Source organism: Anomalospiza imberbis, chromosome 4 (genome assembly GCF_031753505.1).
Source record: "Anomalospiza imberbis isolate Cuckoo-Finch-1a 21T00152 chromosome 4, ASM3175350v1, whole genome shotgun sequence".
Taxonomy (NCBI): Eukaryota; Metazoa; Chordata; class Aves; order Passeriformes; family Viduidae; genus Anomalospiza; species Anomalospiza imberbis.
In genome coordinates this window covers 39,040,332-39,052,444 of record NC_089684.1, presented here as the reverse complement: position 1 = coordinate 39,052,444, position 12,113 = coordinate 39,040,332, and the positions used below count along the sequence as shown (strand labels likewise).

The 12,113-nt window shown below is 45.4% G+C and overlaps 2 long non-coding RNA genes across 4 annotated transcripts in view; one reads left to right on the top strand and one right to left on the bottom strand.

The window, feature by feature from the left end:
- Positions 1-1,807: 1,807 nt before the first annotated feature.
- The window catches only part of LOC137472630 (uncharacterized), a 206,501-nt gene continuing 196,195 nt past the window's right edge, over positions 1,808-12,113 (top strand). For all 3 annotated transcript variants that reach the window (XR_010998322.1, XR_010998320.1, XR_010998321.1), the window contains exon 1: positions 1,808-1,827. This is a non-coding gene — a long non-coding RNA (uncharacterized lncRNA). The remainder of the gene's footprint in view (positions 1,828-12,113) is intronic.
- Positions 6,243-10,625, bottom strand: LOC137472628 (uncharacterized). The gene is made up of 2 exons (XR_010998317.1): positions 8,483-10,625; positions 6,243-7,390 (listed from the first exon to the last, which is right to left on the bottom strand). It is a non-coding gene; the product is annotated as an uncharacterized lncRNA (long non-coding RNA).

Sequence of the window (12,113 nt, the reverse complement as noted above, 5' to 3'; positions counted from 1 at the left end):
TTTTTTTTTTAAGGAATACTACATTAACATGCAAAGCCATTTAAAATTTTCTTATATAGAACTTCCTGGCTGGTTAAATTGTGCAGCAGCTGAAGAAATTAATCTCCCCACCTTGATTCTAAATAAAAACCTTGGAGCCAGGATGAAAAATATTGATTGTGTTGCTGTAGTTTGGTAGCTTTGAAATGTGGGAATGTGTGTGTGTGTGTGTGTGTGTTTGGGCCTATGTTAAGTGTAAGCTTTCCAATGTCAACGGAATCTTCTGTCTCTAAATTAAGGCTCTTAAAGGTGACCCAAGTGTCACAGCTACTTGTGGCCATTTAACACTCATTCAACAGAAAAAGCTTTTCATTAACAGTGAATGGGGAGACCTCATTCTTTTCCTCATGTGGGTCAAGGTTACATCACAATTCTCCTGAACTTTTAAAGTTTTAAATGGATGCAATTTCACATGGTGTTCAGTGTAAGTGGTTCTAGAGAAACTCCACTTCAGAACAGGGCAATGACTTGACAAATGTGTCATATCTTGCTCGTTTGTGAAGTCCTGCTGCTTTGAATTACCATATTCAAGCTGCTCTGACTCCCAGCAAGGTGATGATTTGAATAAGCTCGCCTTTTTGTAGTTAATTCCATCCCAGCGGATGCAGTGTCATGGAACGAGTGACTGAGAAGCTGTTTTTATATTAAATAGCACAGATGACCCCTGAGAGGTACAAAAAGAAATCATCATCTGAGTACATCTAGGAGTGCTTTGCAGGGTGTGGGTGGTGCTGCTCCTCTGTGTGACAGAAGTGACAGGCTGGGGGGCAGCATTGGATGCGCATGGAATCTGCTTTCCAAGATTTCCTGAGAGGAAACAAAGCCAGGAGAGGAATGTTCCTGAGGAGCAGGGACTCGCACTCCTCCGCTATCACCGCGCAGCGCGTCTCGAAGAATGACAGCTGCAAATGGCCCCGTGGACACAATGGAGGCCTTGTCTGGTGCTGGCCAGTGATGTCCACTGGTAACTGTGTGCTGACACCTGGGAACACGGAGCCAACTGCCTCCACTGCTGGCTCACAGCCAACTCCCTGCTCAGGGCCTTTGCTCAAAGGGTGCTGCTTGTGCGTCCTCAAGGAAAACGTTGCCCTCTGTACCTCTGTCTCTTTTTTTTCAGCCAGGTGACTGACTTATCTAGGGGTTTGGGTTGGTTCCTAGCAGAAGAGAAGAAAATCCCAAAGGACCCACATGTTCTCCATCCTTTAATGATTGTCTTCCATCAGAAGCTATGTTGGGACACTGTTTCAGATCTCTTTTTTAAAACAACAGCTATGCTGTAGTTAGTCATGCTAATTCTCCTGTTTCTAACCGGATTTTGGGAATAACTTGAGGTTGCAGTGCCTCTGGAGAAAAAATTGACTTGGACCTACACAGCAAAGAGAAGAAAACAGTTCCTTGCAGGTCTTACATGGTTTTCTAATTGCCAGGTAGAGCAGGCAGTGTTAGAAAAATGCGAATAATGTGTTTTTCTCTTGGGTTAGATGCTGTGTGCTTTGTATTAACATACAAATCTGTAGGCACACAGTTTGTGGTAATTAGGAGTGGGGCTGCAGCTGAGTGTCATCCCTAATGGGCTACAGCTGTGAGAAGCAGGTGACCAGCATTGAGGTAATGAGTGCCCAGGTGCACTGACCAACCTCCAAAGGGAACAGAGGGCACTCAGGTGCAGTGCATCAACATCAGGGTATGAAAGGCTGGGCTGAAGGCCAAGAAGGGCAGATGCTTGCAGCCTTCTGGAGTGACTGGATGTTGCTCTGTGTGGGCAGATGCCTGAAGCCTTCTGATGAGGTATGGGGTGACTCTGTTTGGGTGAATGCTTAAAACTTTCTGAGACTGCCTGGTGCTACTCTGTGTGTCATGGCTATCTCAACTGCGACACAAATATATCTGAGCTCTGGAATGTGAGGTTATTGCCACTGTGCCATGGAAATTACAGGGGATTCACTCAGGCAGTTGGGCTTTGTGGTGAAGAGCCACGCAGGGTTGGGTGAGAGCACATGAATGTCTTTCCAGCTGAAAGAATGGAGCAAGCTGACAGCTGGATGAAGTGAAGCTGTGAAGCCTCCACAGCCTGAAGAGACACAGGTTACTTTAAATATGCCCCAAGTGATCAGCCACTGTGTCTGTTCTACCTTCCACAGTGGAATGGCCATCCAAGGATGCTGTGTTCTGTTGGAAGGGGGTTTGCTGAGGGGATTTCCAGCAATTAGGGTACTGAAGTGCACATTTCAGTCATTCAACCCCAAATTTATCAGGGGGCTGTTTGAGGTTACGCCTCCATGTCTGCAGAGCACCAGACTGTCAGAGCCTATTGCAATGTAGCTCATAAAAATTACGTTTTTTTCCCTGATATTTCTGGGACCTTGTTCTGAGAAGCCAAGAGAACTCTTTGTAAAACGATGGTGTAATGAGGCAGTAAGTTCAGCTGACCTACTGACCTAATTGCATGGGTGGCTGATGGATTTGGCCGAGGCTGCCATCTGGTTCCAGCAGCGAAAGCCTCAGACGTGTAAGGTCTGGGTTGAAGGAAAAAGGGAAGTCCAGCAAGCTGGAATTCTCAGTTTGCTTAGCGTCTCGAAACTCATGATAAGAGATGAGTTTAGGAAACGGCAGTTTAGCAATAAAAACAATGGCTAGATAAAGTTTCCATGTTCCATGCTGGAGGAGTCCATGACTGGGGTGAGAATTTGCCCGCAGAGTTGGGGTGTTTCTCCAAAGATGGCTCCATTACACCAATCCTGGGGTGGGTGAGGGTGTTATCCAAGGGGTGACAATGCCTAACAAATGAAAAGTACTTGGTCTTATTTATGGTTCCATGTTATAAAGACAGGTGGGAGGGGATTAGCTCCTCTGTCTGTGATAAAGCAAATCTGTTAAGAGGGATTAAAGGGGCTAGATGAAGTGTTTTAATGGACTTATATGAAGTAATAGATTTTTGTCCTGGAGGAATGTTCAGGACTCGCTGATACTTCTGCATTTCTTGTTCTGCTAAAATTACCTCAAAATTCTAAGGAATCCTGATTAATTGTTGGCCTTCTTCCAGCTGGAGCATTTGTGTCAGTCATGGTGGTGCTTCAAAAAAATCTGGAATAAAATTCTGTTCTGCTGTCACACAGCTGGATTTAGCAACCTTACACAGCACATGGGGCTGTACAGGTCTTGTTCTGATGACCTTTCATTTGCGGGGCAGTTTGCTTTTACGGCAGGTCTTGATCATTTGTAGTTCTTCCCTGTGGTTGTGTCTCACCTTCCTCTGGCTGGTGGGAGGAGCCAAGGCATGGCTTCTACCCTTGGCGTTAGTTCCCCAGCCATGAGGAGCCTGTAGTAAGGAGTTGCTCAAAAAGGTCACTGAAAAGATCTGCTCAAAAACCCTGTGATCTCAGAGTGACATTTACAGCTTGGTTTACATTTGTGATAAACAGATGTAGTGCAGTTGGTTTTCCCAGGAGCTGCCATTCCCACTCCTCCTGGTGAAGGTGTCTTGAGATACTGCCTCATTTACTTACCAATAAACACAAATTCGGCCAAGTTTTTCTGCCAACCATATGTGGCTTGGCTTTTTAGTTTAAGTATGTATGAGTGAGACAAAGAACCAGAAATTCACCTGGATTTTTCAAAATTACTGATACATGCATGGAGCAGTATTATAAGATAATATAAAATTATAAAATAAGTATTATAAGTGTGCTACCAGGAGAAGTACATATTCCAAAATTAGCTTGAAAGTGTGGGATGCTTCTCTGCTCCAAAATAAAGAGCTACATTTGGTCAGTCCTTGGAGAAAGCTGTGCCTGATAGCCATGGCTCTGGCCTTGTAAGCACACCCTGTTTTGTGAACCTTTGTCTACAAGTTGGTTGGGTGCCCCGACCTGAAAACAAACATCCTGCAGAACACGGTGTCAGGAGGCACAAACAGCCTGACAGAGGCTCTGCCCCCAGGGGCTGAACCCCATTGTGTTTGTGCAAGAAGGAGCACAATGGGACATCCTGCCTGACCCCGCAGGGTCGCTGCCAGAGTATGAGCGGGTTTATTCCATGGAATATTTCTTCTGAATGGAGCTGATGGATTTACACCAGTGAATGAGCTGGCCAGGCGACAGTGCCTGCACTGCCTTAGGAATGCCCAGTGCTCATAAATGTTAGGATGTTCTTAGTTTGTGGGATAAAGTGACAGTGAGAAGTAGCTGGAGCTCCCTAAATAGGCTGAAATTACATAACTGATTAACTACTTAATGGCTATTTTAAATGAAGCCGCCTGTTTTCTGGCGCATACCTCAATTTCCAAACCACCTGAGAGTTCTTGCAGTGCTGTGAGGATTCCTCTTCTGCACTCCAAGCAGGAGGAAGGGATGAATTTACCTGGCCTGGTGAAGGTTCTCTCCAAAGCTTCATTTCTTCTGTGGTGTCTGATCTGTTGTTTTTGGGTCTGTGCACTTTATGAGTAGCACACTTTCAGATGAAAATGAATAAACTAGCTGCCTGAAAGGCAAGGGGAAGTGCTGGAGCTTTCCTCTAACCTGGGTATTGGGAGATAGCACAGTTCCTTCTTTTTATACCCAAGTCTTATCTAAATCCAGTCTCATTTACCTGACCCCTTCTTTTTAGGGGTCAGGTAAATTCCCCTTTTTAGGGAATAATTGTCCACTTGTTCATTTTTCTACATGGCATGCAAAGTTCTGGATGAAATGTGCTATGACTACAGGAGCACCTGTGCTGTCACTGAGGCACTTTTTGATTTCATACATTTTTACATATCCTGTACCTCATCCAATTCAAGGTGAGGATAAACCTAGTTAGTCAGGGTGGGAAGTACAGGATAGTTGGATGTCATGAACTTGTGTTCTGAAATTCAACTCCAGGGAGGAACTTTGCCAAACTTTGGCTGTACCTGGGCTTGAATTTACTGATCTGCCAAGAGTATGTGAGGAAATACTATTAGAGTTGAAAATGCACCAGTTCTGCTGTGTTAAATAGCCAAAGGGTCTCTCTGGAGTAAGTGGTAAAGACAGAAGATGCCATCCTGGAGTCTCCACAGAGATTTCTGTATGGGCTTTCAAACCTGAAGTTCTAGGGCCTGTGCTCCTGTACCCCCACTTTCCGTCCCTTGCCCTGTACTGGAGCAGGAGTACTTGCCATGGTAGTTCCAGAGTCATCCATCACTGCTGCCAGGTGCAGATAACATCCCCTGGAAAAGTAAACCTCATCTTCTCTCCCCCTGACAGTTCTAACACACTGGGGTTGGGACAACTTTATCTGTTCAGGTGGCAAAAATTCCAAAGTATCTCAGAGGATTTTGCACTTGGACTTAAATTCTTTTAAATTAGCTGTGCCTGATAAAACAGCTCTGAAATAAACTCTTCTATTTGGCTGCTGGGAAAACTGGGGCTGGAGGGCTGTGTGGAGCCATACTGTGAGGCACTGGTGCCAGGAGCCTTTGACCAGCAGTGTTTAAATACTGAGTCATTCTGTGCACAGGGATAGATGGATGGATGGGAGAGGGGAAAAAACCCATCCTGCTGGAAACTGTAGCACTTTCTGAAGAATATTTAAAACATGCCATAGATAGGGGGGTGTGGTATGTTAGATGGATTGTTAATACTCTATGGGGAAAATATATAATCCCAAGACAGGGACCAATTTGAAATGTTCTTGGTACAGCACACTGTATGGCATGATCCACTTGTAATGATCAGTTTCCACGTTTATTAGTTGTTGGGTGTTTTTCTTTTTTTTTTTTTTTTTTCTTTTTTTTTTTTTTCCCATGGCAGCGGTGGTGATGTCTGGGTGTCAGCGTTGGTTATGTGGGAAACGAGGTAAGAGCCTAAATAATACAAGTTACTTGAGGGGCTCGAAACTAGAGCCATATCCTATGGCCTTCTAATTAAAACTCTTTATTTCCACAGATTTATTCTGTGGGCCTTACTAAATAGATCAACCTTGGGTTTCTAATGGTGACTACTTGAGGAGGAATGTCGCCTTTGTTCCCCTGAATGGTGGGGAGCAGATTACCGGGCTGCCAATTTCCTGCTGCCTTTCAGAGCTGCAATTTGAGCCCTATTTGCTCCTGGCTCTTGCACAATTGGAAACAATGGGTGGCTTCTTTCAGGTTTCACTTCAGAGCTCTTAGAAACTGGGGAAGTGGCAAAAGCCCTACTTTACAGGTAATTAACAATAGATAATGTTTGCTCTGCGTTCTTCCCCCCTTCCTTTTTTTTTTTTTTTATTTTTATTTTTTTTTTTTTTTTTAAGAGCTGATAAAGGTAGAAGTACACACCGATCTCCCAATACAGAATCCGAAGGGGCAGATTTGTGGATGCAGTCCCGGCCACAGCCCCAGCAAGGTGATGGTGTGGGTCAAACCTCCAAGCAAAGGCAGGGAAAGCCACACCAGAAGAGCTGCTGGGCTGCCAGCAATGCTGCGGGCCCTGTTCCAATCAGCCCAGTGTGTGTGTTTGCTGGTGTGAACCTGCCCTTTGATTTAGGGCCCTTTTTATTGTAGCCTCTATCTCCTTTATTAGGTGCACTCTTCTCGTACCTTGTTGACGTTTATGTAGGATAGTTAAATGTTTTCTTGGGGATATTCCATTGTAGGAAACCACCTGTCTTGTAAAGTTTATCTTAAATACAGAAGCTTGTTTTACCACATAAAGATTGAAGTGGCTGTTGTTTATTCTTATCTTGCTAATGGAGGGCTGTGGATGCCTATGAAGAAGATACGAAGAGATGCTCTTGCAGTGTTATTAAAATTTATCAAAAAACTGGGGCAGATGGATAGTGTCTGAATTGGGATGCTCATGCCTCTCTGTGTTTAGAGGTGTTCTCCTTCCTTACCTCCCTGCCTGAAGACACATCACTGTAGGTGGCTACTGGAACTGCAGATGTGGATGCAGGGCTATGAACCAAAAATGGGATGTGTCCAGCATCACCTGAAGAAATTCAGTCCCTGCACTCTGTCTGTGTGTTGCATTTGAACATGTAACCAAAGTATTAAAAAACAAATGGGAACAAGAAGCAGTACTGCATTTCATACCTGTGTTTCTGAGTTTCCCATGGGGATTGCAGAATTTCATTAGCTTTTAACTGTGAGCATGACTTTTACTTCTTGTTCTCACCACCTGCAAGGCTTGGACTCGGTAAAATACTTCTGTTTCTCCTCCTTCCTGTTGTAGCTGCCCCTCTTACTTACTACCATGACTTCAGTGATATCTTTTAGGCTGTAAATCTTATCATTGAAACCATCCCAGAAGGAGAGAAGGATTGCAGAGTTGCAATATTTTGGATGTATCTCTGCTCCAGAGTGGGAGCAGATGGAAGGATGCCCATGCCCTCTGTTGCTCATCCTCACTGAGCTCTAAAAAAGAGGAGGAAGAGAGTCTGAGCAGAGGCTTGGAGCCAAGCTGTAAAACTGTCTCACTGGTAGGTTTGTTAGGAGATCATGATTATTTCACTCTTTCTCCAGTTCCTTGCAGATAATCTAGGAAGATAGAGGAGATCTGAATGAACACGATATCTCTCCACAACTCTTCCCACCTGTGAATCTGCAACAGTGCTTCTGTGAGATGCCAATGCAAAGGGGTGTTCTGGCTCTTCTGTGCTTATGGGCAATGCAATTGTGCAGGGCTCATGGGCACTGCAGTATAATATAGTAAAACAATAGTGAAAATGTCTCCCATGCCAGGAGCTGTGTGATGGACAATCCTTTCCTCCTCCTGCATTCTGTGGGCAGAGGGACACGTGGGGGTATTTGCACATACACTCAGTGTACACCAAAGGTTTTCCCCTCCTGCCTCTAAGGCCTCCCCAGTGCCCTTGGGCAGGCTGTTCTTTGTATCAGCCCCGCTCCTACATGATGTTCTGCTGTGGAAAACAATGCCTCCCTCATGTTTTTCAGAGGATGTAAATTTGCCAAGACAAATGTTGGGGAGAGGAATTCCTGACAATTCTGTTTTGATTTTACCTAACCTTTACAATGCCCTCCCTGCAATGCCTCTAATATAAGGAGGTGGTGTGCCAAAAAAAGAGAATGGTTGCAACTCCTGATGACCTCATCCCATCTCCCTGATTCAGAAAAGGTGCTTTTTGATGGGTTATGAGATATGACATCAGAGTTTTCAGTTTTGTGCCTGCAACGATGGTGGGAAGCATCCCACGGAGTGAGCCCGCTGGCTGGGTAGAAAGGGCAGCAGAGAGACAGGAGAAGTATGTGACAACAGCCACAAAACAGTGGAGGAGTTGGACAAGGTTGTACAGTAATACACCAGAGTCAGAATGGAAAATGCTTTTTAAAATTTCCTACATCCTTCTTCTGTCATCAGCTTGCATTCAAAGCAGTCTCTCACAACAGGACTGTCACAGGCCATGGCAAGGCCTGGAGGTTAAAGGCTGTCAGGCTCAGCAAAACCTGGAGTTAAGCACTTCCCCAAGTGAAGGAGGCAGATCTCACCAGGATATGGTGGAGGTGGCTCTGTCTCCGTTGGCCTCCTGTGCTGGAAATGCAGGGATGGCCTGTAAAGCTAGACCCCAGCTGGAATTTCTTGTCTAAGGAGTCTCAGCTTCAAGTTTCTGCTGAAGCCTCAGCTCAGTCCAGCCATCCAGAGGAGATGCTACCTGGCAAAGGAGAACAGGTGAAAGTACTGAGTCATCTGCAGTAATTTTCCCAACAAAAGGACTCAGTGCTGTCAGGTGGTCCATAGCCTAGGGGTTATATTCTTATCTAGACTTAGGCAGGAAACCCTTTGATTTACAACTGGATGTAAGGAATAGTGATTGCTTGCCTCATCTGCACAGTAGATTACTGGCATATATTTCCCTTGGGTTACAAACCTAAAGGATACCACATCAGCAAGACACTGGCAGTGTGTGTTGTTGGCTAAGCTAGTTAGAATGCAGAGAACATGGCAGCCCAATGCTCCAGGGTTTGTAAATTCAGGGTTAAATTTAAAAAAATCTGCCTGTAAAGCTCTGAGCAACTCAGCTGGTGGCAAACTCCTTTCTGCCCTTGAGAGCACCTGGGATGCTCCACAGAATTAGAAGGCCCAAACTCCCCACAGCTGAGGAGACAGCCAGGACAAGAGCCTTTGGTTATATAGAGGGGTATTAAGCAGGCCTGCTCTTCTTGAGGCATGTCGCAGTATGGTCTTGATCTCCTTCAGGCTTGCCCTAAGACCTGCAGTCTTAAACCCAAGGGTTTATGACAGGACAGCTGTGCTGTTCTCCTCCATCCCTTCTGGAGCTCCAGTGGATTTGGTGAGTCTGTGCTAAGGGTATCAGCTAAAATTGGCCCATGATCTGTGATCAGGCTACAGGGGCTTGGTAGGAAAATTGCAGAATCTGCCCCCAGCAAAATGCTGGGTTTGAGTCAGCTAGAGAGACCAAATGGAGGTTCTTACCAACTTAGTCTGTGTTGGGTGCCTAGCTAGAGCTAAGCCTCCTGCAAGGACAGGGGCTTTGACTGCCTTTTGTGATACAAATGGGGTATGTTTAAAGCCCTGTTTGTGGCTGGGAGTGGGAAGCTGTTTGTTTGAGGGAATTAACTGTCTGGTAGCACTCCTGGCCCTCATTGAGGTGGCCCCATGAGCAGGGTAGCTTGGAAATGCCACTTGCAATTAAAACCTGTATTTTAAAGTGCAGTTCTGCTGCTTGTTCACGCTGAGAAGGGTTTCCTATCTTTCAGAGTCTTTTGGTCGCTGGGCTACACTTAATAGGATGAGATTTTTTTTTTTTTTCCCCTTTCCCCCTTGAACCACAAAGCTGCCAAGCTATCCAAGAAAGAGGCTTGTAATTAATGCTAAGTGGAGTGGAAAACAGGGTGGCTGCTCAGTGTAGAGCACGCTGTGGCCTCAAAGAATGCCAGTGGAGCTCTGAAACAACTGTGAGTCTCCAGGTTTTTAATCATGGTACGTGGGAGTAGGAGCTGCCCCCACTGCAGTGAATCTGTTTGGCTCTATTGTGGCTAGAATGTGAATATTGCACTGCTGGGCCATGGAAGCGTCCCTTTGGATGGTTATCTCTTTTGGGGCACTCTAGAATAGGCTGGATTTGCTTCTCTTTAAAAGCTTTGTCTAAATTCCTGCAGGTTGTGACCTTGCAGTTTGGGACTATGATCTTCCTGGTGATAACCTCATCATCTCGCCTTGGCCTGTCCCTAAAGGGTCTGTTCCAGGGACACATTTTCTCAGCCATCCCCTCCTCCTTGCACACAGCTTTGTTGTTCAGTAAGTGGTTTCACTTTCTGAAGTGTTGAAGGTGGCTGTTAAAGCAGCAGCTGCCTTAAGCTGAGGCTCACCTGCTTTACATTTGGGATTTTTCCCTCTGCACCTTCAAGCTGTTTTCCCACTGGGTTTGATGAGCAAGTGGAATGCAGTTTCCATGTCTGCTATATGGGTTATAGAACTCACCCTGGGCAGTAATAGGGCAAGGCTTTTTGCTCAGCTCTCGGAGGGACAGGGAATGTGGTGGGCAAGTTCTTTGCCTGTGCTTTTCCAACCACTTCTGGGCGTCTAAAAATTCTTAGAGAAAAATGCCTGTGACTGCCAAGAAACCCTTAGCTAAGAAAACTGAGACTAGATCAGTACTGAGTTTCAAAAAAAAAAGAGCAGGATGAGTGACACTGGGGTTTCTTAACCTACTTTATAGTAGGTCCACTTCAACTCTGTGGTTTTCCTTTTTGGCTTTGCATTCCCAAACTGCATCCTGCATTTCCGTGTCTGTTTGGTGAGACTATAGCAGAAACTCTGGTATCTTTGCACTGCCTGATCTTGCAGAGCTGTAGAGAATAAATACCAGAGCAGTTGTCTTGGCCATTTGGTCAAGTTGCTGTTGGTAGTGTTTTGTTTTTTTTTTTCATTCTCTAACAAATAGGCTGTGGCAGAGGACTAGCTGTGTAGGTTTTCAATTTCAACTTTTCCTTTGTGGTTTTTTTTTTGTTTTGTTTTGTTTGTTTGGTTTTTTTTTTCCCATTTAAAACAAAGCCCCTCAATTATCAAGCTGTGTCTGACTTACTCAGAATTCCTGAGTTTTGCTTCCCTTTTGAAGGTGGCAGTACAGAAAGCCAATGTATGGAATATTTTTCTCCTCCAATGTGCCCGTGGATCTCCCCCCAAGCTGTATGTCGGTGTTTCCCAGCTGCCCGGGTTTCTCATGCAGATGAGCCCTGCAAAACGGTTTCCTTCTGCACCCTATTAGGACAAAGGCTCAGTTGTTGTTTTCTGTTCATAAAGTGGACATTTAACTGCTTAGTTTCCCCCCTACTACAGCAGAATTAGTCGGAGGCTATTTACTCAGGCCCCAATCCCTGGGATTGCTGGGACAATCGCTCAAGAGGTTCTGATTTAGAAACCAATGAATGTCAAGCTGAGCCTCTGAACTAAACTTTCTTTGAGATGAGCCAGAGTGACCTGCAGCGAGCTCTAAAGAAGAGTGCAATGACCCCCCTCCCCTTCACTTCCCGAAAGGAAAAATATTTCCCAGACCACTGGGAACCCTCCTGACTTCCTCTCCTGTGAATTCTGGATTAGTGTGATTTGCATGCTTAAAGTTAATTCACTGGTGAATGGAGGAGGTGTCTGGGCGCACTTGAATAGATTCAGCTCCTCGCCGCCAAGTGCCAAAGGCCTCCGGTGCGAACCACAGAGCGAGGGAAAGTGAGGACATGGAGGACAACTGCAGGGCTGAGGGGAGGGGGAGGAGGGATTGTACCATTTGTACTGAAGTGTTTGCAATTCTGCCCTCCCACAGGCCATGGCAACTGGACTGAATGTAATCTGGCCCTTTTATTTTCTTGCTTTCATTCAAGGGAGGCGAAATAACAAGTGGGGAGAGAGAGGAAAGGGGGAAATGCATGAAGTATACATAATAAAGGTGGTGATGCTGCTGGAAATGCCGTTTGCAGCTTAAAAATGCAACCAAAACTCAGTGTACTGGATGGGTGGGGAATTTGAGTCCACTGTGTCCCTGGGAAGCTTCTTCTTTAAGCTGTCCTTAAAAACAAAACAAACAAAAAAAGCCCCGTGTGGTCATCCACAGACCTCGCTCCCTGATAAGAGCCATCTCTCATGACCAAATTAAAGCATGGG